This window comes from Eptesicus fuscus, chromosome 1, assembly GCF_027574615.1.
Source record: "Eptesicus fuscus isolate TK198812 chromosome 1, DD_ASM_mEF_20220401, whole genome shotgun sequence".
NCBI lineage: Eukaryota > Metazoa > Chordata > Mammalia > Chiroptera > Vespertilionidae > Eptesicus > Eptesicus fuscus.
The window spans coordinates 43631991-43639762 of NC_072473.1; the positions used below are offsets into that span (position 1 = coordinate 43631991).

Below are 7772 nucleotides of genomic sequence, written 5' to 3' on the forward strand. Positions count from 1 at the left end.
GAAAATCCTTTTTGTTATTGCTGTACACATGTCCCTTCCTAGCATGCTTTGTGTTGTAAGGTAAAGAAGAACTCCAAGAAACTCAATGCCCTTTGCACTAATTCAGGTTTTCTGCATAGGTGGCATGATTTGTAGGTCCTCCTTGCTCCTAATGCTCTTTTTTATTGTCCTACTGTGGGGTCCAAAGTGGCCACTGTTAATTACTATTTTAGGTGAAGACAATGTCTCCAGAGGCTCCTATTAAAAACACACACAATAAAGTACCTTAATTAATAGATGAGAAAATAAGAAAAAGTGTGTAGATAAACTTAATCACTATGTTATGTGTAAGGAGTAGGGGTCCCTCTGTAAGAAAGTGCCCACAGGGCAATCCTGCTTCCACCCCAAGCTTTAGTCAGAAACCAAAAAGGAAAAGGAACTGAATCTTTCTAGATGCAAGATCTGTGGAAACAGGTCATGAGGACTAAGCCACTACATTATTCTGAAAGAAGGAAGTTACTGCCAAGTAGTGTGAGTGCAAGTAAATGCATATCCCAGGCTGTCCTTAGAGTCCCTAGGCCCTCACAGGAAAGCTTACTGTGAGCGGGGGGTGGGGGGGTGGGGGGGTAAGGATGGAGCACTTTATAAAGAAACCAGGGAATGTTTGAGTTGGAGAGGTCAGCAAGATCATCTAGTCCAACTTCTGATGGTTAACTGGAAAACCATGGCTAAGAGAGGGAACACAGTTAGCAGATCTGCAGCTGGGGCACAGAACTCCTATTTCATGGAATATGGTCTTTTCTCTTGAGCCTGGATTTATAAGACTATATGTAGCTTGGATAGATTATTCATTGGGGCTTGAGTACTTCTCTGGATCCTACTTTGGTTATATAAACTAATGACTGGGACTTGGACACTGCAATCATTAAAGGTGATCCCAAGTATATCCTGAAAGCATTTCAGTAATTGCCTTTCCAATCTGCCATGCCATCAGGATTCATGACATAGAGCACTGCATAATGGGAATCAAGCACCTTCCTTACCATGAATGGGTACTGCTAAAATATTGAAAAATAAGATGCTAGGAAGCAATTTGTTTCCTTATCATATCTTTCATGTCTCTTATAAAGTCTGACAATTAAGGGTTTGGCACCATCTCTTTCTTCTTAAGGTCAACTACTTTTCTCCCCTCTCCTTGTAGCCATTGTGGGAGAGTAGAAAAAGCCGAACATTTGGAGCCAGAAAGACCTGCATGTGGATCTTTTTTTCTACATTATTTCCTAGTTTTTTATCCTTAGGGAAGTCTCTTTACTTCTATGTGCCTCAGCTTTCTCACCTATAAATAAGGATAATGAAAATATCATACTACAGAATTGTTGATTAAATGGGATAACACATGTAAAGCATATACAAAGTTCTTTAATACATATAAATTTCCTTTTTTATTTCCTGTTGTAAGGCTCTTGGATGCCAGAATGTGACCTGTGGTCAGAGCTGTGCCAGTAGGGCCACTTTCATAAGCATGGGAGCTTTGTCATAGAGCCCCATGCTTAGAAAGACCCCACATTTGGATTAATGTTCTGCTGTTGCCATTTTGAAATTCTTTTTTTTAAAATAAGGAGCCCTCATTTTCATTTTGGACTGAACTTTGTCAATTATGCAGCTGTGCCAGGGTAGTAGCTATGCCAGGGGAAGTAAAAAGGGTATTTTGGGTTTAGGAGGCATTCTGAGAGTGAAAGAACACACAATTTGGAGTTGATAGAAGTGGATTCAAATTCTAGTTATGCCACTAATTTTCTTTTTGTTATCAGACATTTTCTCTCATCCTTCAGAGGCTCAATTTCTCAATTTCAGGATTCCCTCAGTAGCTCTGGGGAACGTCTTTGGCCCATAGGCAGAGGTAGGGCAGCCAGGGGCTTTTTGTTCTGACTCTCTGCAGCTCAGAGAGCTAGTATCTTTTGGAGGTTGTCTGGGAGTGGGTGGGGGCATGGTAGTGGGGATTGTTGCTGCACTAGCGGACCCTTTCACAACAGCACTGTTTTGTCATTTTGCACCCAGATTTCCGTTGGCTAACCTCAGCCTTATCTTCCTCATTTCTGTTTCCTCTTGAAGACACCAAGAGCCCTTCAAAACACATGATGTTCCTGCTCACAGCATAAAGCCCAGTTCTCTTTGACCGTTGCAGGTTGGTTCATCACCAGGGAACCTGTGCCTCCTCTGAGACTAAAGCACCACTCCAGTAACAGGTATAGTATTCATTTTTTCTCTTTGTTTGGATTCCCAAGCTAGAGCAGTGTCCAAGGCTACCAAAGATTGCTTAGACCTGCCCATCACATTCTCCTTAAACCTTCCTCAGGGATCTTGAGTTAAGGGTGGGGGAGAAGAAGGTTACCATTGGCCTTCTATCCTGGAGCTTCTAATTTGAGAAGGGAGAATAATATGTCCTCCCCATATATGCTATTTAGGAGATAAACACATGGAAGTGGAATGTTCTCTGGAATCAGGAGTCAATATATTTGAGTAACAGTCCTGGTTGTGCCATTTACCCATTGTGTTGTTTTAAGCAAGTCCTTTCTCCATTATAAGATTCATTTTTTTTTTGCTTCTTCTGCAAAGAAGAGGAGAGGGAAGGATGAGATGGATTTTGTCTAGAGACACTTTTAGTTTTTATATCTCTTATTTTGATGCCCTCTGTTGAGAAAGGTCAAGAAAGTGATGCTGAGTAAATATCTCTGGGTGAGGCTGAACTGTGTCTGAAAGAAATCCAGACTGCTCCTAGTATGAGAAGGCCCATATCAGTCAGTTTCATAGAAGATCCTGTTGCTTGGTGTGTTAGCCCTTCCAGAGTAGAGCAGTGGACAAATGATGACATTTTATGTAGCATGACGGATCAAGAGAAGACCTTTGAAATTCCTCAATATTGCTTCATGTAAATCTCCACCTCTTCTCCCTATGAGTCTGGCCAGCCTTTCTCAACTGAACCTGCTTTTCTTATATACACTCTATTGGAAAGGCATGCACTAGAACATCAAGAGTAGAAATAATACTAATTTCAGCTCAGCCACCAACCCCTTCCATTAATATGGGGGCAATATGGTTTTTAATGCTCTTCAACTTCTAGTGTACTAAGAAGGAATCTTTACCACCCTTATATCTCTTTTCCTTTTTGATGAAGTCAGAAAAGCTGTTCAGGAGGCTGTGGACACCTCCAGTTTATCCAGGTCTTCTCACTGGGGCTATAGCCAATGAGGGTGATGATAGATGTAATCACCAGCTGTGTCTCCTTTGCCACCCTGAATGCAAATTTTATTAATCAGCTTCCTTGGCTGACCTCCACTCACAGGTCTAAGGACTGAGCCAAGTGGACTAATTTTTGGGAGACTCTGGAAAGCTCACTGAACATTTTCCTAACAACTCTACCAGGTAAGTCTTCTTATCCCCATTTCCTGAGAAGAAATCTGAGGCCCAAAGAAAGACTTTCTCAATACCATAACTGGCTAGTTGGTGCCCAAAGCAGCATTAGAATCCAAAATTGCCTGACTCTTTTCACTCTGCCATATCTGTTGACAATGATTTTTGCTTTGGCTAAAAGAGCCACATTTCTGGGTGGCTTGGGATGGATTGGGCTGGTAGAGAGAAAAATGAAGGAATGAGAAATATATTTTAAATTTGAGGTTGGAAATCACTCCAAGATCTTAAATTAGAGGGACATGTCACCCCCTTACCAACATACATTCAATTAAGAGTTACAATAATAAAAACATTAATTCCCCCCCCCCACCCCCGGTCCAAAAGACAAGTCTTCTGCCTCGGCCTCATGGGGCAGTTTTCTATTATGCCATTTTTCATGTCAATATTCAATATAGGCCAACTACTTTCTAACAGATAAACTGCCACTGCTAGGAAGGGGATAAATTTGACACAAACATCTTGGAATATTTAACAACAGGATTAAGTGTTGCCAAGGGAATTCTCTCAGAAATTTCAGGCCTGACAATGCTCCTGGCAGCTTCCTTGTTCCCCTGATGGCTGTGGGTTGAAAGATTCCAATGCCTTACTGCCAAGACCACTGCCTGTCATTTGGCTTCCTTGATGATGTGTCTCCCTTTTCCCAGAGAGATAAGTATAGCAAAGAAGTAAGAGGATTGATGAGGAATGTTGGAAGGCACAATGGGTTAATATATGACACAACTCCAAACTGTGAGCAACTTGTATGACCTTTAGCAACTTTCTTCCTCAACATGAGCCTTCCTTTCCTCATTTATAAGATGAGTAGCTGAGACTAGATGCTAGTTCTTTTATAGCTGCCATTCTTGAGTCCCGATGGTACAAGGGCACATTGTTAGGTAAGGCTGAGGTTATCAGAAATGTCTGTTTCATTTGTCTTGACCCTATTAAATCAATTGTCACTAGCCCTTGATTTCCTTCTGGCAGCACAACCACCATTGTCTTTGAGCATTTATTGTGTATCAAATAATGAGCTAAGAACTTTATGTACATTATCTCATTTTATTCTCACTATAATTTATTAGGTACATACTATATTTATATATTTTTGGGATGTGAAAAAAATGGATCAAAAAGAGATGAAATAATTTACCAAAGTTTTCCAGCTAATTAATGGCAGAGCCAGGATTTAAGCCCATGTTCAGCCTCAATGCTTAAGTTTATATCCACAATACTGTAAAACATTATCTGGGAGGTTTGGGAAGGTAAGGGTCCTGGTCCCTTAGTTAGGTTAGGAAGGCAGGATGATAATGAAATTGTTCTCTCTATGCTACATAGAGAATCCCACTAAAGCTTGGGACCCTTAAAATGCCGTAGTTATAAGACTCAGGCCTGAGGAATCCCCAGCTGAGCACTGGGGCCTCACCTGCAGTCTCAATTGGGAGTTGCCTACCTACCCTCAGGAACCCTCTTTTGATTAGGAGCCTTATGACTATTTTGTTCACTTCCCTTATTCTGGTGCTTTGGCTAGTCCATAGAGCCTGTGCAGTTTCCCTGGAGGCCAGGGTGTGACTCTTCTTTCTCTTTCCCTCTAGGGCTACATCTCTAAAGAAGATCTCGCCTCCCCACTGAAGTCCCTGGCCCGGCTTCCTGCAGTGCCACGCTCCGTGTATTTGACAAGCTGAGTTGGACACTCCATGTGGTAGAGTGTCAGTTTGTCAAATACCCCAAGTGCGGCATGTGCCTAGCAGCTCCAAGCCAGGGAAGTTGGGGTACAACAAATAGATGATCAGGGGGATAAAGAACACACAACAAATACCAACTAAGCTCTCACAACTTATTTTAGGTAACTTTGAGAGAATGTAAGCATTGTATGTGAGGTTACCAGTGGAAAAGCCAGACAGCTCTGAGAGCCACAGCCCTGGATGGTGTCTACATACATTGTGGGAGCCTGAGGGGGGCAGGGTAGCCTTGAAAAGGTGTCCAGGGCATAAGGATGAAAGTACTACTTGATTCATTATTTTTTTTCCTTCACATCCCAGCAAGAACACCAGAAGTCTCACACAATCATCATGGCAGGGCTTAGAAGCCCATTTTTCTGATACTCAGTCTTAGCTCTAAATGCACTTTGACCTTACCTATCTCTCTCCTTTTCCTCACGGCTTTTCTCCTTCTGAGAACACGATCCCCATTTCTTTCTGGCTATTTAATTTCTTCCCGTATTTCCTTGCCCAAGCAAAATCAAGTTTCTGCAGGGACTTTTGAAAAATTAACCTATACTTTTTTTCCTTCATTCTCAAATCACTTCTTGCCTGAGTCCTATGTACCTCTTTATCTCCTACTGCCCAATAACACTGCTTAAATCATTAATGATCTTTTTTAGAATATATTTTTAATCCCCTACTTGGTTTATGACAAGACTGTGTTTCCTTGATTGCTGTATTTCCATTCCATTTCTACCACACAGGACTCTGGTTACAGAAAATACTCAATAAAGTTTTACTGATTGATTGACTTTCCACTAGTTTGTTATCTTTTGGCCTTTGGAACACATGCCACCTAGGCATTTTGTGAAGAGAAAAATTCAAGTGTTGTCACCACAATGCTATAGGGCATGCAAGGTATAGCTAACATGAATGGGTTTTCTTCCTGATATATTGGGTCAAGGGCTACAGGAGGATATTTTTTAAAAGTAGGTTTAGAGGGCAAACATGTCTTGGAATTACTTGGTACACAAAGTTATACAGGTGACTTGTTTCAGGATATTATAAAGCCTTTAATATTCTAATATTGCACTGGAAATTTCTAAGAGGGAGCTATAGAATGAATCATTTCCCATACCTATCTGATTGTGATTTTTTTTTTTGCCTGTGGACCATCTCCTGGGTCTACTATTCCATGGAACAAAACCTGGGAAGCTGCCCTAGAGTAACTTTGTACTTTCCCTCTCTTCTGTGGATCTCTTTTTACTCCTCTGCTTCCCCATGACCAGCCATCTACCTAAGATAGATCCTATGTTATCATCCCATTTTTGTTTAGCCTTATCTTGCAGCTTTGGGGTAGCCCTATACCAAGGACTCTTTTACTGGCTTATCATGTGTGGGGAAGAATGTTCAGTTTGGGAACACAGATGATCTCCAGAAGTTTCTCTACTACAATGAATAACCTGAATCTGGTGTCTGTTCTACCACTGACTTGATGTGTTTGACTTTAGACAAGTCACTCTTTCTTTTGGGACTTCATTTTCTTGTCTGTGTTATGGGAAACTTAGAATCAATAATCCCTAAGCTCTCCAAGACAAGAGACTTTGAGATATCCTTGGGGGTCCATGGAGGGAGTAGTGCCTGGATCTGGGGCTCCTTTTACCAAGCACATGCAACAAGGATTCTCTTCTCAACCTCAGTAATTCCTTTCTCTAAAGATAGTAGGAATAAATAATGGCTGTTTTCAAAGGCTGTGGGGGTCTGGACACAGAGATGTTTAATGAAGGAAGCTGAGGTTTCCACTGGGGGGGGCGTGTTTCAGAGGATTGTAAACAAGATGGGGAAGAAAATGTTGCTCCTTTCATGAGCATCTGGAGATGAGGAAAACACTCAAGTTTTTACCATGGACTTGGCAGGTTAGTGGTGGTGAAGTGGAGGATTTCTCCTTGTTCACTTTTGTGTACTATTTTGACTTCTATACTCATCCCAAAGGAGAAGAACTCCTGTTGAAACCTGACCTGACCTTGACGTTGCATTGGAAACAAGTGGTAACATGTCAGGTTCCATGAAGAATGAATAAGTTGATTTAACATGAATTACATGAGGGAGGGAAAGCAGTATTGACTTGTCCCAGAGCAGGTCCTCACAGAGGAGACTGATTTTTTTAAAAAAAATTATCTTTATTGTTGAAAGTTTTACAGATGTCCCCTCTTTTCCTCATTTTGGCCCTTCCCACCCTACTCCAGCCCCTCCCAGGCCTTCACCCCACTATTGTCTGTGTCCATTGGTTATGCATATATGCATATAAGTTCTTTCATTGATCTCCCCCTCTCCCACCCTTTTCCTCTGAGGATCCTCAGACTATTGCAGGCTTCCATATCTCAGAATCTATTTTGTTCATCAGTTTATTTTGTTCATTAGATTCCACATATAAGTGAGATCATGTGATACTTGTCTTCTCTGATTGGCTTATTTTGCTTAGCATAATATTCTCCAGATCCCCCCATGCTGTCCAGAGGAGACTGATTTAAAGGTATGCATGTGTGCACAAGTATACACACACACACACACACACACACACACACACACACACACACACACACACATTCTTATTCCCCATTCCTATTTGAGGAGAAATACTTC

At 41.4% G+C, this 7772-nt stretch overlaps 1 long non-coding RNA gene and 1 other non-coding gene across 2 annotated transcripts; both read left to right on the forward strand.

The window, feature by feature from the left end:
- Positions 1-2067: 2067 nt before the first annotated feature.
- LOC129149153 (uncharacterized) lies at positions 2068-5941 on the forward strand. The gene is made up of 3 exons (XR_008556129.1): positions 2068-2225; positions 3323-3402; positions 5022-5941. It is a non-coding gene; the product is annotated as an uncharacterized LOC129149153 (long non-coding RNA).
- Positions 5083-5167, forward strand: MIR223 (microRNA mir-223). The gene has a single exon (NR_129289.2). It is a non-coding gene; the product is annotated as a microRNA mir-223 (primary transcript).
- Positions 5942-7772: the final 1831 nt, after the last annotated feature.